Below are 27,665 nucleotides of genomic sequence, written 5' to 3'. Positions count from 1 at the left end.
ATTGAGCTCTAATATGTGTCAGCAGCTTTAGGCAGACATTAGTTCATGTATACCCACGTCATTCGAAGGAGTTGGAATTTTAGCCCCATTGTCTAGATGATGCAACAAGAGTTGCATCCTTTATCTGGAGACCTGTGCATAAAAGGAAAGCTAGAATTTGAGTCCAGGCTCTTGGGCCCCAGAGTGCAGGGTTAGCTTCCACACCACAGTGTTGACAACTGAAAAGTCAAAGCACTCCTTGGCCAGCGATTTAAGTAGCTATCAGTGGGAGCTGAGAGAAGCCATTTCTAAAGTTCCAAGGGAATGTTTGCTTTATCTGAGCTGTCAAAAACTGTCCTAAAGATAAAGAGAAAAGCCCACGGAGATAAAACAAAATTTAAACACGATGAATATTGCGCTCTGGCATCATGGTTTAGACATGATGACAGAGGCAAAGAAAGTCAGTTACAATCTGTTATCTGCCTAAAAGGGCGTGTGTGCATTGACGTGGGCTTGAATCGAATTCAACCACTCCGCAAACCAATAGACCCATACATGCTTCGAGGACAGCAGTAGAAAAAAGTTCTAAGCATTTTTCTCAGTTTTAGGAATAGAAACAAACTATAATTTGTTGAAATGTTAGTTTGTTTCACATCCTTGCTAAGAATTCAAAGACCATAAGCCTCCATTTTTATCCTCCAGTACTCAGAGCGGTGGGAGAGAAACCTACTGAAGGGTAATTGCTTAACTTAGGAACTGCTGTCTGACCTACTGAAGGGTAATTACTTAACTTAGGAACTGCTGTCTGATACTATGAGGCTATGTGCAGAGCACACTGAGTTATTCAGACTTCTGCAATGGGATGACGGCTTGCATAAGAAGTAGAGTGCATCACAAATAATGTCCTATGGCCTACAGCAGTATAGGATGCCCCAGCAGTTCTGAGGTGGTTGACAAGGCCACAGAAGAGAATAGGGTGCCCTGGATGGGGAGAGCACTGGGAATACAGAAACAGTCCCCCCCCCCAAGAGCTGTGAAGGACAATGAACTAATAAAGGTGCTATACATATGATTTCATTTTTAGTCATCTGTCTTTGTTGATATGCACATGTGTGGGCACATGTGTTGGGGAAGCCAGAAGCATGGGTGCCCTTGGAGCTGAGGTTACAGGGGGCTGTGAGCCACCTGGTATGGTAGTGGGAATTACACTCCCATCCTCTGTAAGAGCAAAGTCTGCTCTTGACCATTGAGCCATTTTTTCAACCCCAAGAAAACTTTAATCCAACAAAGATTCAATTAGATTTAGTTGTGCATGTCACTGGGCTAGTCACCTAACTACCTGGATGGAGCCTAGGCTTCCTGATTTATGAAATTGGTTGGGAGAAGATTGGAGAGGATTATTATTTGTAAGATTCTACCTGATTGGAAGAGTTAGAAAATTATCTTTCTGGACTTGGCCTTAAAAGTTACAGCCAGGTTGATCTTTGCTTATGAAGTCCTTCATTCCACTACAACTCAGCATGTGTGGGTCAAGGGTGAACTATGGAAAGAGGAGGGGACTGGAGGGAAAAGTCCCCGTCATGAATAAGAATGTGTGTTGTAGAGGCAGGAGGCAGGGAAAGAAGAATGGAATGCTAGTGATCTCTGATGAAAAGAAGTCATATATGATACAGATGCAAACAAAAAAATTCCCCATAATGATAGAACCAAGTGTTGCTATCACAGTTTGCCCAGGGTGGAAAAAAAATGGCTAGAGACCTGCTGGAGATATTTCTGTGCAGCTTTTCATTCAGAATCATTTTTCTTCTTCTTCAAAGAGCATCAGAAAATCATCGATCTCTGGCCTCAGTCTGCAGATGTGTGTACAGTTCTTCGATGGTTTCTTTCTCTGCTGCTGTCAGTACTTGACAAGCCGGAGCCATGCTGGAAGCATTCATCTCTTCGCCTGTCTTCATCTTTCAGGGCAAGTCTTCGACAATTCTGCAAGTGATTTATGCTCCAGCCAGGCCCTCTTTACCTTAGACACGCGTGCTCCGATCCACCAAAGAATGGCTTTGCCCTCTTACACACATCCATGCTCAGCCCACGCCTCTCTCAAGTACACTTCGGCCCACCTCTCTCCCACACCTCTTGTGGTTCATAATACTGGGAACAAACACTGCCAGATATGACCTGGTGTTCTCTCTAAATCAATCAAGTCACTGTAAGCCAAGGGTGAATTGTGTGGACCACAGTTTACACCTTTTGTCAGTACCACTTTTGGGGGTGATTTTTTTTTTTTAGTGAGTTTATTGAAATCCAGTTGCAGCCATTGATTTTTAAAATAATATCTTGGTTTATCAATTCTAGTGAAACAACTGAGGAATTTTGAAGGAGCATGATACTTTTACTGAAATTGGCAAAATAACTACGTCTCCCTGATGTATTTATATGCATAACATAGGCATGACGGATTAAATGGAGACATATGCCTACGCTGAGACATTATGTATAGTCCAGTTTTTCTAGAGCTCACAATTGTATCTGTAGAACTAGGTTTGCAAGACAGAATGCTTGTGATTGAAATGTGTGTGTGGATACACTTTGGTCACAGATATTCAAAAAACATCATATAAGATACATAAAATGTTGCTTATGCCTTGAACAAATTGTGTTTTACTTTTACCGGATTTGAGTTTTGCCACACACACTGGCTATTGGTCTTATCAGAACAATGGCTATATGGATTCACAGCCTCCTTCACTCTGTCCTGATCCACAGCCTTCTATTTCAGGCATTTGGCAGGCTGGGGCCCAGGTAGCATCAATCATTCTGTTTGTATTGTGTCTCTAGCAAGAGGTGGCATTTGTTTTCCTGATTCAGAAGATGACAGCTTGGGGGTATGGAGTTGTGGGGAGCTGTGAGCATGAAAAATTAAGGTATTTCACCATATTCTAAAACTAAAACCAGAACATGTTAGACAGCTTTTGTTAGGTCACTATTTAGTATAATTTTAGTTATCTAGAATAATGAAGGAAGAAAAGCCGCCAGTGCTAAATACAGAAAGATTTAGAATTTGCTTCAGAGGTGAGAATATCGTTTTTATTAGCTCATAGTTTAATGACCACATTGTTTGCTCAGATAGAATGGATTCCACTGTGATTTCTCACAGCAAGATCTCCTTATGGCTGTGCACAAGGTCCTTGAAATCTCTTATGACTGAATACTTGCTTCAATTAAGAAATTAAATACTGATATTACCATTTTACACTAAAACAGAAACCTGTAAATAATTTTAGTGGTTTCTTGCTTGCTTTCTAAGAAAAAAGAATCTTTTTTTCTCAAGATTGACTCTAATAACTCCCACAACCTGCTTTCTCTCTCTCTCTCTCTCTCTCTCTCTCTCTCTCTCTCTCTCTCTCTCTCTCTCTCTCTCTCTCCTTCTCTGTGGTCATCAGTGAGTGAATTGTAAAGTTCACCAGTCTTTCACTGTAGCAGCTCATGGTCTTTCTTTAGCCTTGGGCATTGCTTTGATTTCCCTAGTTTCTAATTCCCCAAGCTTGACATCTGCTGTAGTTAACCTCCTGGTCTCTGTGTGTCTCCTTGTCTCTCCTTCTCAATGAAGTCATCGGCATGTTTATCTTCTGTTAGCTCTAAGGAATTATCATTATGTCTCTCATCTTATTTGCTGCAATGAATTAAACTCTAATGAATACTATTACATGTCTGGTAGACCTACAGACCAGTATCCAACCATGTTATGAGTCCCCAAACTAAATAAGCAATATTTTGCTGCTCTGTTAATTTCCATCTTATTTTCTTACAATGGTTTTCTCCCAGATATTGATGTATTATCTTTATCATCTTCTCCATCCTATTCCATTTCACAAGTAAGCATTATTCATTCAAACCCTCTTCACTGTCACACTTTTAGGGTTCAGGTACATGATACATCAGAGCTGTTACAGAAACTATTGATATTCTCACCATTGGATCTGCAAGATCAGTGCTGTCCTGCCCATCTCCTTAGACATTTTCAAGACATTTGCCCTTGTCAAAGTCTACGTGTCTCTGTGGTCAACTAATATGTGTATGATTTTGCATCCTAGCTGCCTGTTTCAGTATTCTTCCCTTATGTGTGCCCACGTTGCATGCATACAAAATGATTTCCTGGCTATGTCTCCTAAATATTAGTTCTGATTGATTCACAGATACTAAAATCTCGTTTCATGTGTCGTTCTTTCTGTGAAGTCATCCCTCATTAAGGCTCCTGAAGCATCTTTGAACACACGAAGTTCCAAGGCTGTTGGCCTCAGGATTGTAGCTGTTTTGACAGTAAGGACTCACTTTCACTAGTCTTCCCCTGTCTTCTGCACACAGCTGGCTAGAAGAACATGAAGTCGAAGCAGATACTGTTGGATGGACAAAGCAAACTTCACCTTGCCCTTGAGAATATTGGTTTTCAGATGGAATTGTTTTAAGTGGCATGATATTTAAAATTCTTATTATAATTCAGTGATTTAAAAATATTATAGACATTGACACAGTAAAATACTGTATGCTGAGATCTATTATGTTTCAGAAACTGGTGAACAGAGAGTCCTCGAGGGTTATTCCTCTTGAGAGAGAGGTATATGAACATGTGAATTCAAAGCCGAGCTCACCAAATAATTACTGGGAACTCTCAGGGAAATATTTCACTTTATAATCTTTATTATCGTATAGATAATACCTGTAAAATGCTCATAGTTTAAAACCTATTTCTGAAGTGAGCTAAATGAGTACCTATTTCTAAAGTGATTTTCCAGCATCTGAAAGATGATCCACAATGGAGAAATATGAGACAATACAATGTTAAGTATAGATACCTTTAAAGGGGTTTCTATCACCCACCCATCAGCTGGAGAATTTGGGTTTGGGTGGAAATCAAGCACACTACTTTGAAAGTCAAGATAGACAGACAGGCAGCATTTGTTTCTATCACAAGGCTTGAGTGCAAAGTAGACATCAATTGGCCATCTGAGCTACAAAGAAATCCACTTAATGCCTATTATTCTTTCCCCCTGATTCATTATTCTTTCTGGCGGATGGAACATCATGGGGGTGGCTTCAGGGGGTAGAAAGCTTGGCTAAGGTTGTATTTTTCTATATTAACACTCACTTGGAGGACGAGTTAGGAAAATTCTGGAGTAGGATGTTCTTTGACCCACTGTAGGAAGACAAGCTTATTGCCAGTCAGCACATTTTTTTCAAAGTTTATTAAATTATAAAAGTTTCCATTTCCGCCCCTCCTCCCAACACCCTCCCACTCTCCCCACTCCCCCTCCTCCTCCCTCTCCATCCCTAAGAGCAGTCAGGGTTTCCTGCCCTGTGGGAAGTTCAAGTTCCTCCCCCCTCCCTCCAGGTCCAGGAAGGTGAGTATCCAAACTTCCAACAGACTGGATCCCAAAAATCCAGTATATGCAGAGGAAACAAGTCCCAGTGCCATTGTCAATGGCTTTTCAGAAAGACTCCGGGCCAGCCACATTCAGAGAATCCGGCCACATTCAGAGAATCTGGTTGGATCACGTCCTCGTTCAGTCCCCAGTCCAACTGGCCTTGGTGAGCTCTCATTCGATCAGTCCCCTTGTATCATTGGGTGATCGCACCCCTCGTGGTCCTGATTTCCTTTTTCATGTTCTTCCTCCTTCTGCTCCTCATTTGGACCTTGGGGGGCTCAGTCCGGTGCTCCAATGCAGTCAGCACATTTTCCTCTGAGCTTTTTCGACTTTCTCCCAGCTAAAGTGTTAGTGCCTAGCATTTCTGATCATTTCTGGTCAATACCCCCTTCTTTATTGCTGAAACTGGCACTGATGATTCTAATGGGTGGTACGTACTATTAAAACCAGCCTGTTCCAAGCTCACCTCATTGTTTTTACTGTGTTTATGGGCCTAATGCTTTACGGCCACTTTTGGGTTTCTTTACAGCAACCATCTGTATCTAAAAAATGAATTTGCATTTTTTTCTACTCAAATTTACCCTTGTGACTATTAAGTAAGAAATACAAGCTTGTGTTCTGACTGTAGAGTCAATCGCACCTAAAAAACTCCAACATATAAAATTTATAACTTACATTTGAAGAAAAACATCTTATTAGCCTATTGACTTTTAGTTTCTTATAAAATTCTTTTTTGGCAGTATCCTAACTTTTCCATAAAATTACTTCCAGTTCTTGGAATTATCTTTACATGAATTTTTTTTATAAAACTTAATGGATTCAAAATGCATACAAGTAATAGATAAAGTGTTTGGAAACCTGATACTTCTGTTTATAGAAACTTGCGTATTGTCACAGTATGGCACATGCCAGCCAATATTTACTTTCAAAACAGAAGAGAATTAAGAATGGGGTAAAATAAATACTGTAATGTAGTTAATGTTTAGAAAATGTGAGCACATGAAACATTAAGATCACTGGTGTAAGGTAAACTCGGGTAGTTAAAAAGTTGTAAATATGTTATTAGAGACTACAAAATGCTGGTATGTGAGATTGCAATAATTCAGGTTGGAGCTTTGCTAAGCCCCCATCTACTTTTCCATAATAAAACAGACCTGTTCTCCTAATTACTAAGAACTGGAAAATACTGCAAAATCATTCTTGATCAATAGACTCGCAGGCATTAAAATTGTAACCCCCAGCTCTCTGACATGGCCTTCCTTTCTAAGCAGACAGTCTGCATGTTCGTTCCAGTTTTGCCTGGAACCATTGGGCATGTTATTTAATTTTTAAAGCTATAATTTGTTCACCTTGAAGCAGGGTACAATAACAACACCTTACTGGTGGCCTCGATGTCATAAGCATGCATGACCTGTGCAAACACCAATGGAAGATACTCTACCACCTGACTGATATTCTAAGTTCCTATACTCTTTGACATATAAACAGGGCTTGTATTGTTAAACTTAAAACATTTGGAGATATAAGTTTATATTGCTCTATTTAATGGAATTTCTATTAGTAGCACAATCTTTAAAAGTATCCTTTTATTTTGTGTGTGTCTTTTGTTCGTATGTTTTTCTGTGTACCATATGCATGCCTTCTGTCCACAGAGGACAGAAGAGATCATTGAACCCCTGTAGCTGTGATTACTGACAGTTGCTATATGGGCGCCCAGAATCAAACCCAGAACCTCTGAAAGAGTGGCTAGTGTTCTTAACTGCTGAGCCAGCTCTCCGTCCTCAGGGAGGCACAAATTTTGATCTGGTCTTTTACTCGATGATCATTCTTATCTTTAAATTAGTGCACTTAGACTATTCGTCTTTACAGTGTTTATATTCTTCTTATTATTATTAAAGTATTTTAAATAATCAACATCTTGCTAGCTATTTCTTATCTTTACATTTGTTCTTTCTTACTCTTTTCTTTCGTTCTTTTTTCCCTGCCTTTATTGGCTTCATAATTTCATTTCATTTCCTGTATTACTTTAAAAATTTATCTCCTTTTGCATAGTCTTTTCTGCCTCTCCTAGGGTTTACAACACCAATTTTAATGTGCACTGAAGTAACTTCCAATGATATTATTCTGCTTCATGTGTATGTAACTAACTAGAACAGAACACACCCAGTATTACCCACAAGTCCTTTATCTATTATTATCATTGTCATGTATTTTACTTTAACACAAACTGTTCACATGTTAAATTTTATCTCACTTTTATTCACCTCAATTCCCTCCATTCTGACTTCCCTCCCTCTTCACTTCCCTCCCTCCTGATCTTCCTTCCTTTGATCTCTTTCTTTATTGTTGATGCTTACTTTTTATTTTTGAGACAGTCTTAACTGGTAGCTCAGGCTGCCTCATATTCACGATCCTCCTGCCTCAACCTCTTTAGTACTGAGATCACGTGATGCAGATCTTGTCCAACTTCTTTTCATTTTCATCAAATAGATCCATTTCTGGTGTGTATTTAAGTTCTTCTGCCTAAAGAACTTCCCATAACATGCAATAAAGGATGTCTAGCAATAAATTGTTTCCACACTGTTTGTGTGAGAATATTTTTCTTTTTCTTTCACTCGTTTCCTTTCCTAGCTATGGAATTGCTGATTGACAGACTGCCTTCTGACTCTTTCAGCTCTGTGGATACTCTCAACATTTTCTAACTTCACATTCCAATGGTTTTAATTGTGTGTGTGTGTGTGTGTGTGTGTGTGTGTGTGTGTGTATGTGTGTGTATGTGTGTGTGTCCGTGTGTGTATGAGCACATGTAAATGCACCTATACTGCTTGGAGTTCTGTGGTCATTTTATATTTGTGATTTCTTATTAGTCATCAATTTCTGAAAAAAATTCAAATATTGTTTATGTCCCATTTTCTCCTTCTTGTGAGGTTTCAATTGAATCCATGCTGCTGATCTTTGAAATTGTCCCATACTGCCGCATGCTCTGATTTCATCACTTATGTTCCTATTTCGGTCAATAAAATAGAATTAAACTCATGAATCCTTTCTTTGGCCATATTGACTTTACTTATGACTCTGGAAGCTTTATTTATGTAGTCATCTGCTCTTTTAGCATTTCCACTAGATTGCTCATTCCCTTTTAATGAATTAAGTAACTGTGGGTAGGGGCATGTGTGCCAGGACACCCATGTGAACGTCAGAGGACAACTTGCTGAAGTTGGCTGTCTCCTTCTCCTATGTGTGCCCCGGACTGAGCTCAGGTCATTGATCCTAGCAGCAATTGTCTCCCCTCTATGAGTCATCTCCTTAGTTCATTTTTGAAGTAGTCTGATCTCACGTGCTATGTTGACCCATTGGAAAGAATAGGCTGCAATTTAATCATGGTCTGATTTCATCCACCCAGGAGTAGGTTTGAATTTAGGCTTAACATTTTATGTAATCTGGTGGCTGCAGCATAGGCTGGCTGGATAGTTTTGCCAATTTTACTTCTTTCTTTCTTTTCTTCCTTTTCTTGTTTTTAATCTCCCTTCTCCTCACCTTACTGAGGATCTCCCCCACAGCCCTTCCAGGAGTGACAGAGAAAGCCTGTGCTGACATTTTTTGTTAAGATCCAGTCTTGGGCATGCCTAGAAGAGTGTGAGCAAAACTGTGCTTCTCCAATGAGAGGAGCTCCTGTCTGACCTGAGAGACAGTCTCTCTCCCTAAAGGAAGGCTGCTTTTCTGAGTTCCTCGTCTAATTTTCCTCACGTTACTGCTCCCAGATAAAGTGGCTCTCCACCATTGTACTCAGGGGCCAGTTTTCTTGTCCTCCTGGATGCAAGCCTTCCAGGTAGAGGAGATGGAACTGGAGTCGCAGAACTTGGCTAGTGGCTGCTGTGCCCTCTCTCTGGTCAGCTCCCCACTGTGAGTATGGTCAGTGTGCATCCTCGGGACTCAGAGCTGGGCACTTTCACAGAAGCTCATGCTTGGCCTCTGTGTAACATTTTGGCTTTGGGGCTTTATCATTGCATTTGGCATCTTGCAGCGTCGGTCACTGGTAGGCAAGTGCTCAGTTTTCATTGGTCCCTTTGGACATCCATCTCTCTGTATGTTTGGAATTGTTTGCTGTCCTGTCACTGCGCCAACTTACTTTCTACATTCGTTCTGACTTTGTCAGTACTGCCTTCTTATGAACTGTTATCAATGCTGATACCTCCCAAACATCAATCCATGTAAGTCTCAAGTAATGCTGTTACCAGGTTGCATAGGTAGATGAGGAATTTGAATATGACTCCCTATCACTCTTATGTGATGTGCATCCTTCCCTCATCATTATTTTCTCTCTATTACCACTGATTTTGGTCTTCAGTTGATCTTTCTGTGACTCGTTTGTCGATTTTTTTTTCTCATTCCAAAGTCAAGAATGTTCCCCGATTTTAGCACGATGAATATAAACCCAGAGAATGGGCTTCAACCCGAAGGTCAGAGAAACAAAACAGCCAACCACTGGCTCTTGCCTCTACTTCAGTCCGAAATAGCAATTCTGCCTCCAGGAATGTCAGAACGAGACTGTGTCTGAGAGATGCTTTCTTCCATTTTACATTCCCCTCTAGGGCTGGGGTTAAAGGCCTGCACCACCACCTCCTGGTTTCTATGATAAACTAGTGTGGCTGCTGGGATTAAATGTGTGTGTCACCACTGCCTGGTGTGTAAGGCTGAGCAGTGGGGCTGTTTTACTCTCTGAGCTTCAGGCAAGCTTTACTTATTGAAATACGAATGAATTATCTCTACACCCAATGGCACTATTTTTCTTTCCTCTAAAGCCTCTTTCTTTTCAGGATTGAGCTACCACACCCCAATGGCTTGGTTCTCTCTTACCGACATGAATATGAAGGAAAATGCTTTACTTGTCAGTTTCAGAGGTCTCAGTAGCTGATCAGTTGGCCTCCTTGGGCTTGAGGAAGCACACAGCAGGAGGGCATGGGAGGGAAAACCACTGTGTTACCCCGGAAAGACAAGACAAGAAGTGGGTGTCTCTGACAACCTGAAGCCCTCCCATCTGTCCCATGGACTGAAGGTTCTTCCACCTCCCTATGGGCCCAAAATGGGGACAATATGATCAACAATCGGCCATTGAGGAGATTTTAGTTGTAGATTGTAGTGAATCACTGTGGTCATTTTTCTCCGACTTTCAAACCCCAGAGCATCCCCTCCTCCATCTCCCTTCAGCTGGTGCCTTTCTCCGTATTCCACCGAAAGCACTAAAATAACCACACCACCAAGCATTCCGCATGCCCACCCAACTCTCCGCACTCGCCTGTTCAGTCTCACTAGCCCTTGTTTATCGGTGAATCAATCCCACACCAGTTATGTTTTAAGGGGTTATTTATTTTGGGGGGTAAAACTTACATACACCATAAACCGTCAGGAAGGGAGCCTAGTCGCTGGAGCAGGAGCCAGAAGCAGGAGCCGGGAGCAAGAGCCGGAATGAAGAGAGCCTGATCCGGAACTGTTTCTCTTTTTAAAAGAGAAATATACCACGCCTCAGTGGGCTGATATTTCAGCGGCTATTGGCTGACTGAGCGGAAGTCGCTCCCCGCTGCACTGTGGGCTCGTATTTCAGCGACTATTGGTTGAGGCAGTGGAAGTTACTCCCACAACCCTTGTTTGTCTCTTTATCCTACAGAACAAAATTTCATTATCTTACAATATTTTGATCAATGGGATGTAAACCCTGACCTCCTGGGAGAAACACATGTATAAGTATGGATGAAATGACAGCAGAGGAGAACATTTCTAGATGGGAAAGAGCAGGAAACCCATTTAAAACCCAAGAGTGGCTCTTTTCTTCATCTTCTCATCAATCATAATTTCTATTATATCATCTGATTTAGGGCCAAGTTCAAGAGCATGAAAAGATAAGTATTCCTTACTTTTCTATGATGAGAAAGAAGAAAGGGAGAAAATGGAATTTACTATACACCAGAGATGTTCTGTGGCCTTTTCTTCTTAGTTTACCTTGCTTATCAAGGTCTTTCGCCATATATTTGTTTAATATTAAAAACATTTAATTGTATTTTCTGGTTATACAACATGCACATGGGAACGCATGTGTCTGTCGAGTCTAGAAAGGGGTGTGGATCCCCCAGAGCAGGAGTTAAAGGTGATTGTGAGCTACTCAGTGTGGGTGCTAAGAATTAGCCCCAGTCATCTCCAAGAGTGGTATGCCCTTTCAACCACTGAGTTGTCTCTCCAGCCCCTACTATCCATAATTTATGGATGAGTTATAATTATAATGGGAAGGCTTGGAAGGTACTCTCCAACAGTGCTGAAATGGGACAGGCTCAGCCTCGGTGGTTCTGAGTCACCTGTGGTCTATGGGATAATGAAACATTGTCCATGCACTGGATTAATCCTAATACACCACATGTGTCTGTGCCACACAAACACGGGTTTTACATATCACTACACCAGGACACAACAGTGACGAAGCTCAGATATGTCAGAGTTAGTCAGGACTCTAACATCAGTTTGTTAACACAGTTCTCATGGACTGAGGAGTTAAAAACAACTGAAGTTTTGTTTTTTTTTTTTTCTTATAGCTCTAGAAGCTGGGAAGTCCAAGATTAGTGGCTGGCAGATCCTATGAGGCCTTTATTTTTTTCATTAAAGGTAACTGATCCCGCCCATGAGAGTTCCTTCCTTGTTAATTAATCAACTCTTAAAGATACCACCGAACACTTTCACACTGTTGTATGAATTAGCCAAAAACTATCCGAGTTCTGAGAAGGCACAAGCATTCAGCTTCCAGAATGTTTAAGAAGGGCTAATCAACTCCGTATAAAGATTATACAGGGATTTAGTTGACTATTACAAGCAAACATTTGGACTATTTATATATTTAAAGTATTTGAGATATATAACTATATATAAAACATACCTTAGAAATGGCTCCTTCAGATATCCAATATTTACAGCAAACATTTGAATTTCGCATGTTTTGACTTGCTAGTTTGTATTATACACCTGCGGACCATTCAAAATGGCGGTCCAACATTCCCAAGGGAAATAAAGACAGCACAGCTTTCAGATGAGATTGCTTAGTGTGGCTCACCCAGTTGGAAAGTCTAAGCTGAGTGGGCCACAGTGTGTTTTTCCACGGGTGCACCACAGCAAGGTCCAGGCCCTTGGACTGTCTGCCTCCTTTTCTGCCACACAACAGTGGGCATTTACATAATGCCCGTTTGTCTGCAGCTGAAGCAAAACAGCAGTTTCCCCCATGAATGTAGTTTTAATTTGCACACTGAACATATAGCCTCCAACTTCCAAGGGGATAAGTTCATTTATGACCTTTTTATAATGAAACGATTTGTATTAAAATGTCATCAACCTGCACCGACTTGAAACACAACAGAATCACGTCTTTGCCTTCTTGCTTTTGTCTCCAACTTTGGCTCTTTTGAAAACCTGTAAATTTTAAGGCTAAAGGGAAATTTCATTTGGCAGCACTCGGGCACAGGGACCATACTGGGGAAATATTCATTAATGTTCAGTAATCTAAGAATCCTCAGTGTCTAATTATCAAAGAGAGTTTAATTACCACAGGCACCCATTCATTTAATTGGCTGGAAACATAAGAAGAAATTAAATGATACCAATTCCAATTTGCCCCCAAAGTCTCATTCCATATTTATTTATCATGTGTATAAAAAAGAAAAAAAAGGTGCTTTCTCCTGGCTCTGTGTGCTGAAATAAGCTCCCCAAACGACCTCGGTAATTCAACGTGCCCTGTCCCAATCAGAGACACAGTTAAAATGAGCAAGGCCATGCATTTTCATACATCACATAAATTGTAAGTATTCTCTTGCCGGTTGAAATCAGCAGGATAATGGGTTTCATAACAAATTGCTGCAAGACTGAAGCTTCTCAGAGGTTCCATGACCACCAGTGAAGAAAGACAAAGGTGTCCTGGAGAGCCGTGACCTTGTAGAGGTGTCTAGAGACCTGCTGCTTCCTTGCCTGACATTCTCTGTGTACCGGTTGTCACTTTGCGGTGCCTCGCTGGAGCAGCACTTCTCAACCTGTGGGTCGCGACTCATATCCATATCGCATATTGGATAGTGACGTTATGATTCTTAACAGCAGCAAAATCGCGGTTATAAAGTAGCAACGAAATCATTGCATGGTGGGAGTCACCATAACGTGTGGAACTGAGCTAATTGGTCACAGTGTCAGGGAGGTTGAGAGCCACCGTGAGAGGAGCCAACAGAGAGGACTGGGAAGAATGTCCCTCTTGCCCTCAGCGGTCCTGTTGTTCCACTTCAAGGAATAGTCCCTCCCCGACAATCTAACTGGACGGCTGTGCATGCTGTCAAGGCCAGGTTGGCTGACTTCCTCGCGTTCTCATGTTTTCAATTCTCAGCACATTGGCCACACCTGGCTGTCATCAGCTTTCAGGGAGATGCGATCCTCAAAGACAAGGAAGAGAGAAGCATCTTAGATGCAAAGACAAGAAAGAGAGAAGCATCTTAGATGCGATAGTTGAATACTCGCCCCATTTAAACGTCTGACAACGACAGCAAGTTGCTGCCATTCACAGTGAATCTCAAAGGGAAATGGAGCTGAGCGATGATTCCCTTTCCAGTAGACATTTTTCTTTCTAAACCATTTTTAATTTTATAGCTACACTTAAGGCCCTCCCATTTTAACTTTATGGCAAAGTCACCCGGTGCTATTAATATTTGCAATAGCTCCTCAACAAATGTTCAAGAAATACCAATTGCTCGTGATTTATGGCATAAAGAATGAAAAACTCTCCTTTTAAAAAATACTACTATTATAAATGCCTTCCAGAGTTTTAACAAAATCCACAAGTTGTCCAAAGGTGTCAGCCACTTAAGTCAATAGAAAATCCTAGGGACATTTTCCTGCTGCTTTATATGGGCACAGTGTTACAACTTCGATTTTGGAGACTTGACATTTGCTAGAGCAAACGCCTACATCCTTGTGGATTCTGGTGAGTTCCATCTCCTGTCTGGTAATCCTACTGATTTACATAGCACCAGAAAGCCAAGGGTGACAGTTATGTTCTTTCATTGCTACTTTCAAAAACTTGGCAGAGTTCTCTGCTCAAAGTGATCTGACGGAAGGAGAATAAGGCTCCCCCAAACAGTTGGACTTTCCAGCATGAATCTTGCTTAAAACGCAATCACAAATTATTTGACCTGGAGCTTGGTGCCAAGGGACACAGCTGAGTTCTTCTCATGATTGCTCAGGAAAGGAAGATTTAGCACAGTGCCATCCCCAGCCCATCTCTGTTCCTAAGCAGTGGCTCACCCCAGTCATTTATCTCGGGTGGTGGCTTACATGGACTCCAGCTTATTTCATTTGGGTGAGACAGACTAGCACTTTAGTAGAAACTTCAAAACAACAAGGGACAGATTTGTGTACTAATCTTGGTTAAAATACCACATAACCCAATGCTAAATTTCTTTAAACACACACACACACACACACACACACACACACACACACACACACACACACGCATGCACTGAACTGAACAAACAAGATTTTACACACACACACACACACACACACACTCATGCATGTACTAAACTGAACACACAAGATTTTTTAAAAATAGGAGGCGACAAAGGAGATCACGCAATCAAGGCCTACCCAGAACTTTCTGGGTAATAAAGATAATTCCTGTCATAATGCAAGTGTTTTACATCGTTCTATTTTAACGTCAAGTGAATTTTTATTTCTCATCTCCAATGGTGAAGGCATCTTCTAAAAGGTTACTTGAGAGGTGGAGAGAAGAACGTGGGAATATCAGGATGGCCTCAGGTTAGCCCGATTCCTGACCAGCTACTTGACGTGGAGATGCACCTGTTTTTTCTAAGATCTAGAGGATCTTAGCAGAGGAGGCAAGAGGCAGACGGAGGGAAAGAGAAAAGCAGATCTAGAATACTGAAGGTGTTCATTACTTACACCTGCTTGCTTCCGCTGAGCAACCTCAGCGCTTACCTGAAAATCAGCAGTGCCCATGGCAGGTAGACGATGATAAACACCAACGAAGCTATTGTTTCCGTAGCATCGGTGTGTTCAGATTTTAAACTTCATACATGACTGGTAGCAGAGTTAAGTGCAGGAAAACACTTACACAAGACACTGAAACATGATGCACTTGCATTAACTTTTAACTTGAAAAAATAAGTGCATATGTTTTAAAATGCGTTTTCCTGCCTACTAAGTGTGGCAGTGTCATACATTAGCCATTTCAGGTTAAACTGATGTGTAGCCCATCAGCTAAGCACATTGGATAAGGGTTTGCATTTTCTATTCTGCTCTGTTCATGGTGGACTTCACCTGGAGGTGAATCAATAGTACTAACAGTTGAGTATTTGCTGAATGTTAGCTAGGTACTAAGTACTTGAAGGGGTAGCTTGTGTGAGTACTTATGGAATAATCAGACTCTTAGGGGTCATTTCATTATGCCTTAGAAATGTTAATATCTTCTGCTTATCACGCTGGATCATAACTGTCTTTGAGGTGATGCTGATACTTTAACGTGTGAAATTAGAAGACCTTCCACACAGTGAACCACACTCACCAAGTGCTCTGGCATCAAGCCCCACCCCTTGTCACCCTTACTTTCCCGCATACTAAAGCAGGAAGGCCGTCTGTGACTGTCCTCACATCCCCTGCTTCACGTCTTTTCTGCACGCTACCTGAGATGCTGCTGTGGCAACTCGGTGATGCGACAGTACCCAGAATTTGAGCAAACAAGAACCTAGATGTTGCTCTGGAGATTTCATTTTAGATATGAACGATAGCAAATTACCTTCCATGATGTGGCAAGCCTTGTCCCAATCAGTGGCAAGACTTCAGAGAATAAGGAGTGGGTTCCTGGAAACACTAGTTCATCTTTGGGTCTCCAGTCTGCCAGCCTGCATGCTTCTAGACTCCTTGATCATAATAAGGCATTTCCTTAAAATAAATCCCCATTCAAGTGTCTAACACACCACACCACACACACACACACACACACACACACACACACACATACACACACACACACACACACACAGAGAGAGAGAGAGAGAGAGAGAGAAAGAGAGAGAGAGAGAGAGAGAGAGAGAGAGAGAGAGTACTTAGTAATTTAACCAACAGCTTACTAGCCAGTCCTGATCCACAGAGGTTAGAGCAATGGTAATGACTCAGATGAAAGACTAGAGACTTGGAAATGCTTTTGTTGAATGGTCCTTTGAGCCCAGCAAATGTCAAAACGTCTGGCCACTTCTCTTAAAATGCTTGCTTCCTCGCCAGAGTGACAGCAGAGGTCGGCAGACCCGTCCTCTCTCTACAACTGATGTATCTCTGTGTTGGGGGCTTTGACATATTGACACGGCCCTCCATCTTCTGCTTGGGCATTTTACCTGTCTCTGGTAAGTCCAGTTGACATCACTGGGATGAGGTAGCTTGTGTGGTCTCTAATACTCAGAACACAGGATGCCCTTGTCCAGAGAAAAGTTCCAACCTCCACTAGCCAGAGGCCCGTTCCTGCCCTACTCATCGGCACTGGCTGCCTTTATTCAGCTCTGGTGGCTGTGGACACTTGACTCAGGTCTTCTTTCCAGTGTGCTCTGGTTTCAAATAAAACATAGTCAGGTATCAAATGGATTCCACTCAAGTCCTGTCTCACCTGAAAGCCAAAAGCCAGTGTGTTAAGTGAAAACAGAACCATACAAGGCAACCACACAAAACAAAAGAAATGCTTCAAACTTACAACACTTACGGTTCTTGATCCTTCCTAAACAACGCTCTTTATATGCGGTCCTCCTCCTTGCTTCTCTTTGCGGTTTATGGTTTCAAATAATCTGGGCGTTCTCGAGTAGTGTAATTTATTCAGTCCTCTATGCTCTCTATTTGGAATTTCCCTTTTCCTCCAGTCTACTGACTTCTCCTTCTCTGGAACAGATAGCTCAGTGAAAAGAGGTAGCAAGGGTCACACGCACAGGTCTGCTGCTGTGTGCTAAGGACACACCGGGACTATGTCATTCCATGCATTCCGTGCATGTCAAACCCACGGGACAGGTCAGTTACTCTCCCTACTTAATAGCTGAGGAAACCAAGGCAGAGACAGTAAATCTCATGCCCCGGCCACCTGTTTGTTATCTGAGCTGAGCTGTAGACCAGGAGATCTGATTCTGAATCGCAGTCTAACCTCTGTGTGCCATAATGCTGCTCACTGAATATGGACATGGCATTTATACTAAAACAAGTTCATTGGCTTTCTTGTATTAAGTGTGTTTTTATGTGCACTTCTCTTTCTCTCTCTCTCTCTCTCTCTCTCTGTGTGTGTGTGTGTGTGTGTGTGCGCGCGCGCGCTCACGCACATGGTGTTTATAAGACAGGAAATATTGAGGCAAATCTCAGGGTCATTCTCCAAGAGCTCTCTGCTTCACATTTGAGACAGGATCACTTACTGTGACTAAAAATTGCCGATTAGTCTGGGCTGGCTGGCCAGGGAAGCTCAGGGATCTTCCAGTCCCCAGGTTACAGGTGTGTACCATTACAACTGCCTTTCCTACTGCTTTTCCTCTAGGGTTAGAGACTGAACTCGGGTCATTGGGATCCCGTGGCATGCACTTTCCATACGGGGTGCCCATCTCCCCATTTCCTTTTAATTGCTTAGCTTTTAAAGAGGAGATAGACATATTTTTTAAGGAACTCCTAGAAACCAGGTGTTTTGTTGTTGTTTTGTTTTGTTTTTTAGTTGGTTGGTTGGTTGGTTGGTTGGTGTTTTTGAAATCTAGATACAGGGGTTACTTACTGAGCACTCACTAGGAAGTCAGGACTGGGATGTATTTGAAAGGAGAATGAAAGAAAAACAAGCATTGAAGTGAGCATTGAATCACAATGCTCACTTACAAAGGGAAGGCACGCCTCTGCATCCATTCTAATCCTCGGTCATACTGAGTGAATCTCTGAAGCAGTCAACTTAGAGAAAAATGGCATAGAAGCTATGTGATGCTGCAGAATTCCGGGAAGTTGGACAGCCCTTCCCCCTCAAGGCCATGTTCTCCTCTGCCTTTGGATGATTGATATCCACAGCTAGAGGCACCCTGTCTATAAGCATTCTTGGCTTGAGATGGCATTGCGCATTAGAAAGGAATGCTTCTGGGAGACTTGACGCTTTATCTCACGTCTTCTCTTAGCCCCCTCTCTGTAACCGTCCATCAGCTTAATATCAGAAGGCAGCAGAGAAAAGAAAAAGGAGCACCATTTCTGAAGTCAGAGGAAAGAATAATTTCACCCAAATTGAGCAACATCAAAGGCCAAATTTACCCACGGGACAGTTTTCCTGATGGGGTGATCAACGATTTCTAAGCTAGGCTGGTTGTGGATCACTGATGGGCACACTGTGTGAGGTACTCTGATAGATAAAAATGACCAGAGAAGTAATTCTCCATCATAGATATGGTGAGGGGAAAACTAGGATGTTACTGAAGTGGGGGGAGGTTGCAAGAAAAAATGGAAAAAATGTGGTATGCACACACGCGCTTGTGTATGTGTGTTTGCATGTGTGTGTGTGGAGGGGGATTAGGTTAAGCTACACATGCAGGGATTGATGTGTTATATAATGAAATAGTGGCCTGCATAAGATGAAATCAGTATTGCTGTAGTCAAAGTCCAAAGCAGTGGGAAGGATGCGTGAAGAAGGGATGCTAGGGGGAAGATAACATTCTTGGTTAACAGAGAGCAAATCCAGCTAGGCCAGATCCTGGGAAGCAAGGGTGCAAGGGTAAGGGATGCTTAACAAACGTCTCCAGAGCAGTGCCTGCTATTCCATCTGTCTCCTCTTTTACTTGAAGTGATGTCACCCTCTTACTAGCCCACATGCAAGTGCATGTCTTAGGTGAGGCAATACAGATTAATAACAGCTTAGCAAATGGGGATCAACCTGTACCACACTTACAGAAAAAGTGTCAGATAAAAGGATGATGTTCGGAGGGTCATGGAGTGGGGTTGGAAGTACAGAGCATCCTTCTCAGGGCTCTTCAAGAACAAGGAGAGATGCTGCATGTTCACTAGACAAAGAGGATGCAGACCTGAGAATTGCTTCCTGCTATGGAAGGAAGGAAAGACCATAGACTGCAGAACAGAAAGACATTTGGGTGACCCCATGGACCACTACTTTCAGTTTTACTTAATGTATAGTATATGTTTTTTCTTATATTTGAGCATTATATATTTTTCTTATTTATTGATCTTAAAGAGACACACTCAGAGCTGGGTATGTGGCTTTGTGGGCAAAGTTTTGCTGCATGAACACGAGGTTTGGGGCTCATGCAAATTGCAGAGAGTAGAAACATGCACTTAGAAACTCATAGCTTATCCACAGAGACAAGAGTCTCTCTGGGACTTGCTGGCCAGCCAGCCTAACTGAACCTATATGATCTGGTTTAGTGAGAGACCCTGTCTCAACAAACAAGGCAGAGTGTAATTGAGGAAGGTACCCAATATCAGCCTCTGCCCTCCACAAATATGCACAAACATGAACATGCATACACACACACACACACACACACACACACACACACACAATCTGCAAACAAAGAAAAGCATGAAGGAGCAAGAAAGCAAGCCTGCAGAATGCGGGAGTTAGACGGACATGTGGACGTGTATGTGTAACCCTGGTTGACATCTGCAGACAGCACAGTTTCTCAGGGCGCTCTCTCTCTCTCTCTCTCTCTCTCTCTCTCTCTCTCTCTCTCTGACGTCCTGCAGCCATGCTTCTCCTCACTCCATGTACCTTGAGAACTATAGCATACTGAATCACTTCGCTCACTTCTTCTGCTAGGTCTCCCTCTTCATTTTTATGCATTATTTTCTTACATAACTAGAGTGTTTAACTAAGATTCTCGCCGATTAACTTTTCCTCCCGGTTACCACTCATCCGTCCAGGCGAGGGTCCCTGAGGAGGAAGCGGAGAGAAGATACAGCGCACACATGCACCGAATAATTCAGCAAGCTGAGAAAGTAGCTGAAGAATGAGGAACATGCTCGCAATTTAAACCTGGCAGGGGGGATTGTTCTTTCATCCCTAAATAGGAATCAGATTCTCTCCACTGGGACTCTTCCAACTTTTGGCACAGTCTGCGAACAGGGCGAGCCTGGCTCCTCACGGTGTCATAACAAAACTGGCTTCAAGTAATAGCTCCATGGGGCTTTGCGGGGAAGGCAGAGATGGAGCTAAAGCTAATGGGACAACCTGGGACCTTGCTTTTATCACCAACCAAATGAGCATCAGCAGAGACTTAAATAAAGCCCTCACAATCCGTTCTTAACGCTCAGTTTTCACAATTAACACATCCCCAAAGCGTCCATTATTATGCCTGGACACTTGGTGAGCACGTTTTTCTTTCTCAAGAAGAAATTCCTTTTCATTAGGATTAAAGCTGTCTCCAACAAAGCCTAGTTTCAAATGGCTCTTGCTTTTTCCACGTTTTTATTCCAAGATGTGACTTCTCTCTGCGTCTGGCTTTTAATCATTTTATTGCAAAAAGAAATGAGACAAGAAGAAATGGGAATGGAATAATGAGTCTATCAATGATTAGATCTAATATATTTTTAAATAATTATCCGTGGGGCTAGGAAAACGGTTCAGTTGGTAATGTGTGTGCTATAGAAGGTTCGGTGAAACGCACCTGTGATTCCAACACTGGGGAACAAAGGTAGGCTATCTCATGAGCTCCTGGTGAAACGAAATAGAGAAAGGCAGCTGTGGTCAGCCTCTGGTCCTGACACACACACAAGCACACCAAAATGTAAGCCTAAAATTCAGCCTAAAAGATATAGTGTCTTAAGTAAAATTACACTTCTTGAAGAGAGGTCAAAAATTACATCTGTCCCATCCTCTTAAGCACAGCTTCAGTCTGGGACCTCCTTGAGTGTTTCATCATAACGGCACTTTTTGAGTCCCAAGGCTGACTAATTAATGTCAGTCTCTGCCGCGGGATGGAGATTGGAGATCTCGGCAGATCTTGAGCAGTGCAAATGCTGCGAATGGGGAGGTAGACTAGGGCCAGCACACTGCCATGGGCATCATGTGCTATTTTAAGACACCGTTCTGTCCTTTTAATCACCTCACCACTCCCATGAAAACAGCTACACTTCACTGACTGAACGCAATCTCTCTACAATAAATTATCATCAACTTATTCCGTGGTTAATTGGAAAAGCCTTTTTTTTTTTTTCCGGAAAAGAAGCAAGCCAAAAAAGCCACTAGATTTCTTGCGCCTCTGTTTCATCTCCCTTGGGAAAGGTCCCTGCTGATTGCAAACGGTCGAGATGCCTTTGCATATAGGATACTCGCATTCCTTCACTTACCCCTTGATATCTTAAAAAGAAAGAGACACAAAAGGAAGATAAAAGAGATTTCTTTGAATAGCACGTGTCTATTTAGAGAACCTTTTATCATGATCAAAATTATAAAAATATACAATGTAAAGGTATATTCATTAAAGCAGCCATAACTCATTTCTAGCTATATTCAATAATCCACAGACTAAAGAAATGTAAGAAAATCTTCCCGCATTCTATTTCCTTAAGAATTTTTCAGAGAATATGATTTTCTCTACTGAAACATGGAACTAGGATGACTGGGAGCAGTACTGGATAAGGGAAGAGAGTCTGATTAGTGAATGGTAACATAGCACTCTGGCGTGAGTTATTTCCACTTTTCCCCTCTCCTAAGAAACCTGAGATTTTATTTCCGAATGGATATATGATATTGGAAATATTGGGAGTATGACCATTGATTAGAATTTTTACTGAGAAGTTGTCAAGCAGCAGGTTTCTTGTTAAGTATGTTCTAGGGTCTCCATGAGACACAGTCATGCAGTAGAGAAGGGACAGCTACTATACTCATTGTACAAACTGGGAAGATGAGGCTGCCTCCTTCCATCTCCCAGAGATTTACAGCGAAGAGTTCCTTCTGGTCAGAAAATAATTCGACTCTTCCTGCAAGGCACTGGCTTAAGAGTTCAGCCTGTTGATTCGTTATCTTTATTTCCTTGGATTGTCTCCTATCAAAGGCAACTTCACTGGCCCATAGCTGCACAGTGTCAACATGGAAGAAGGTAAGTGCTGTTGTATTGCCAGGCAAGTACTCGTGAGGCATTCTGGATCTGAGTCCAGGGAAAATCGGTTCTCCATGGTCTTTTCGTAGACTCTACCAGACTCCTAACAGTCAGTTAAAATTGCCTCCCTTTAATATTGGTTACGTGAAACGTGAGTGGTTCTATCTTAGTAAAAAATAAACTCCACTCGGAGGGCTTTCTGATTCTTCAGAAAACATAAGAGAATGTTCTAACACATCAACCTACGAGAGGAGATCTTCCTTCCTTTCTTCCTTCCTTCCTTCTTCCTCCCTCCCTCCCTTCCTTCCTTCCTTTCTTCTTTTCCTTCTTTTTTTTTTGTAAAGTGAGTTGAGCACTTGTACTATGAAGATAGCTTTCAGGGAATGTGAAGAACGAGGTGAGCTAAATGTTTTTGAAACATCCAGATAGTCAGACGTATCCTAGAGCAGGGAGGAGGTTATGCTCAGTCCTGGCATCATGTTTACAAGGTTTTACTCCTCTCTCCGCCTTTCCTACATCACTAGTAGGACATTTCTAGAACTCTTCTGTTTTATTGTTACCATTCATTCCCTAATATGCCTGGTTTATAAATTAAACTGTATCATGGGCACGTATGTATAGCAAAAAGCAAAACATCCACTAGGGACATTGCAATGTATCTCCGTAGATCCCGGGGGATCTCTGCTTCCTGTGGGATTGCTAACTCATTGGCTTATGTCTGTGGTTCACAGGGTGAGGACCTCAGCAAAACACAGCAGGAAGAACCTATCTATGCCAACGCTGCCTAGATCCTTCATGCTGGTTTCATTTTAGTTTCTATACAATGTCAAAATTGTCTGATTAAAGCATTTAATGCTTAACTTTTATCTAAACTCAAAATGTGATACCGGGGATGGATTTAATCACTTTGCACAATCCATTGAGATCATAAAAAATAACTTACTCGTTTGCAAAAGCTTTGAGGACAGGAATAGGGATAACACGGTGGTATTTACTCAGTCTTTTCAAATATCCTCTGTTGAAACCACCCAAGGGCCTAGGGAATTCTTGGCAGAAGCAATATTGTGAATGGCCAGCTTATTGGCAGGGAGGGCAGTGATATGAAACAGCCAGAGCCTGCACATTTTCTCCAGCATGAATCCAAACAGAGCTCCAATCGTGTCTGTTTATCTGAAGTGATTTGCTAAGTGATTTATTTCTTTGAGCAAGAAAAGCGCTGAGGTTTAGCTGGGAGTATGTAAGTGTTTGGACAGGAAGATGGGATATCTACCACGCTGAAGAGAAACAGAGGGCTTTGTTGACCTGTGCAAACTACCACAAGCAATATTAATGTGGTCCGTGGATTATGCCTTAGGTAGAAGCCTGACAAAAACGCGAATAGTCTCAGACGTTCTGTGACTAGCTAAAACCCTATCTACACTCTTTGCAGTCCCCAGAGGCAGGGGTGCCCAGGGCATGTCATAACAACCTGCGTCTGAGATATCCTCAAGACTACCTCCTTTCTTACCTGTATTGACATCAGTGAGGTGGCATCAGAACTCCGCTAAAGGTCACTGAGCTCCTGGGAGGGCTTGTGCCTGATCGGTTGTGACTCGGGACTTAACGCCTCTTCACTGTACAAGCTCACTCGCGTGAAACAGAAGCAACAAACGCTCTCCCATGGGACTTGACTGTGCCTCGAACGAGACCATGTGGAAAGCCTTGGGCAACGATGGGCTGGTGCCTGGTAGCTGGCTCCTTCATACACCTCTACCAATTCACAGCCAATCTCAGGCGCCGCTGAGCAGGCCCGGAGCAGTGGGGCTCTGGCACAGCTGAACACCATGGACCCCAAAGCAATAGTTAGGATCCATTGAGCTTTTCCATCATATCGCCGGTCTTTTCCAGGGCCTTGGATTTTGGCAGAAAATGCCTTGAGTACGATTTGAACGGAAAGGCTTGAAGCCAGAGCAGGAAAAAGAGTGGAGAGAACCATAAGAAAGCATATGTTCTCTCCTTGTGGACTAGAGTTCGCCACACTTTTTTTTTTTTTGGCCTTACCGCTTTTTATAATTTTTATTTCTTAATATGCTGAAATTTTCATTATAAAAAGAATATAATGAATGAACATTCAGTTAAAGTATAAAAGTTCATGAAATTTCACAGATTACCAAAAAAAATTGCTACCAGGGCTGGGCAGATGGCTCCATGGGCAAAGTGCTTGCCGTGCAAGCAAGAGGACCTGGTAGGAGAAGGCTGAACATAGTGGGTACATCTATTACCCCAGACCTGTGGAGGAATAGACGGGTGGATCCGTGGCTCTCACTGATCAGATAACCATGCTGACTCAGTGAGTTCCAGGTTCAGTGAGAGATTCTCCCTCAAAAGTAAGGTGGAGAGCAACTGAGGATGATCAAACTGACATCAAACTCTAAGTTCCACATGTCTGTGCACACATGTACACATCTATACAAAAATAAGTGCTCACACACATACTATCACCAACATGATTATAGAGCAAACACATACCCACTACCCATGTGATTATAGCATACACTAACACACTACCAACCAATGTGATTATAGAGCACACACACACACTACTAATGTGATTATAGAATACACACGCACACAGTACCAACATGATTATAGAGTGCACACAGACACACATACTACCAACATGATTATAGCCCTACAAGCCCAACCCCCAGTCCTACATTATAACCCCTTCCTCGCTCTTACTAAAACTACCTTGATTTCTATAGTCATCATGTTCTTAATCTTGTTCGTAGTTTTGCTATGCGAGCACTCACTCATCTCCAAATACAATGTTTTACTTTTGAGTACTACTTTCAAATTTTACAAAATTTGAGTCACAATTTGCATATACAGTTTGCATATCTTTGGTTCAATACTATGTTTGAAAGGTCATCCAGCTCATTCCACATAAAGGTTTTATATAAATATTCATTGGAGAATAGCATATAATTTGTAGACTCTAGAGCACTTCACATATTGTTATTCAATCTGTGAACAGTTAGTGGTTTCGCACTATTGAGAGCAATGCTGTTTCAGGAAGGCCCCTGCACTTGCTGACATGTTGTAGCAATTCCTCTTCTTTGCAGCAGCCATGTCTTCCAGAGGGTGTGCACAACTTCAGCCTACGAGAAAACAGCTAGATTGTTTCCCCCAAAGTGTGTCCCACGTCAGTTTTTGTTTGACTCCTTATGTGATAACAGTCTTCTGCCTTTACCTTAGGCTAGATGTGTGCAAATTTCATGATTCTTATTCTTGTATGTTATTTCTGACATGATTTGGGGATGTGGTCGAATTAAACATTGATGGTGACCTGGGAGGGTCTGCATGTCTAGTTTCCTACTGTTGCTGTAACAAACAACCAAAGACTGGGTGGCTGGAGACAACAGGAGCGTACTTTCTCACAGCTCTGAAGACCCAAGGCAGAAGCAAGTGACTGCTGGTCCAGGAACCTTCTAGAGGCTCAAGAGAAAATCATTCCCTGACTCCTTTAAGTTGTGTGGGCTCCTGGTCTCCATGGGCTTAAAGCTAATTTGTTCTGCTTTCTGCCTCTTCACATGGCTCCGCACGCTGTGCTTCTGTGCCTTATTTCCCCAGTAAGGACACCAGTCATTGAATTTAGGATTCATATCAGATCCAGTGTGATTCCTCCCAAGATTATTAAGTGAGCACTACAAAGCCCCAGTTACAAATGAGGTCACGTTTGAGGGTCTGGAGATTGGGACTTCAGTATACTGTTTTTGGGTCACAAGTTTCAAACCGCTATAGCCTGCATTAAGGGAAGGAAAAGGGAGAAAATTATTAGTTGGGGAAATAATTACTACATATGCTATATAATTTGGGGGCTTTGTAATATATTAACATCTCCCACAAGGAAGGAACAGTAAAACAGCAACCCACTCAACAACACACCAGCCGTAAGAAGTCTTTGGAGTCTCTTTGGTTACCTTATAGGTAAGTCAGTGTTCTGATGAGGTCACGTGGGAGCATCTGAATCCCCTATTTTGTAAGTAAACTCTTGATTGAACCATGGAATTGAGACAACAGTGGACAGACTGTGAAGCTGTATAGAAAGAAAGCCTATGTCTTAGAGGCACCTTGATTCTGTGTGGATCACATCCTAGTATTAATGCAATGAAAGGCCAGTGTCTTCTTTTGCTCAAGATGGAAGGTCGTCGTCCTTACTTAACATTTTCCTTTAGCTAACAGCACTGTCTACATTCTCCCACAACCCGGTGAGGCTGACTCAACCGCTAATGGAAGGAGGACCTTATGGTTGTCATGGTTGTCGAAACTGAGCCCAGAGATCTATGACCATGGCCCCTGCCATCCTTCAACTGACACAGTGCTCCAATCATGATGAGAGAGAGAAAGAAAATTCACAAGGAATCTCAAATGGGAGGGTTATGCAGTGCAGACAGAGGTATTGAATGGTTTTGAGCTGTCCCTAGGGTGGCATCAGTTTAAAAACATTTGAATAATAGACATCTACCCTTTGCTGGGCAGAACTGTGAGGTTAAGTGCGACCCTCGGCTTCACACTGAGGCTGCGGGAAGCAAGAATGGCAAGAGCCGAGGAAGGCAAGGACCAGATCACATCCTTATCAGGGATGGCAAAGCCTTGGTGACATCAGCTGGGTCTGGTAGGGTACCATGTCTCCTAATTAGCACCTAAAATACCCTCTCTTTCTCTCTCCTTGAGACTCACAAGCTAGCGCTCAGGCTCCGTTCCTTCCCAATTCCGACTTGAGTGGATATTCCCTTCAATTCTTGATGACTTCAGTCTAAATAATAAGCAATGACTTTATTATCTCATAGATAATAAATGTTGTCAACTGAATAAATAAAACTACTTAAGGGCTTCTGTCTCTCTCCCCCAATTCTTCTTGCCCCTGTATAATCCATCCTATACTCAACTTTGGGGACCAGCCAACTCCTGGTCTGTTTTCTGCCTTTAAAGTCATCTCTGTTTTCTATCTTGTATACAGCTTAAAGAATATAGATGTGCCATTTTGTTTCTTTCAGTTGACATAATAGTTTTGAAATTCATCCCCATTTCAAATGTCATGAAAAATGCTCCCAGGGACATTTGTGTGCAAGCTTATGTAAGGCCTGTGGAGCAC

Source organism: Myodes glareolus, chromosome 21 (genome assembly GCF_982192425.1).
Source record: "Myodes glareolus chromosome 21, mMyoGla1.1, whole genome shotgun sequence".
NCBI classification, from domain to species: domain Eukaryota; kingdom Metazoa; phylum Chordata; class Mammalia; order Rodentia; family Cricetidae; genus Myodes; species Myodes glareolus.
Note: the sequence above shows the minus strand (reverse complement) of the source record.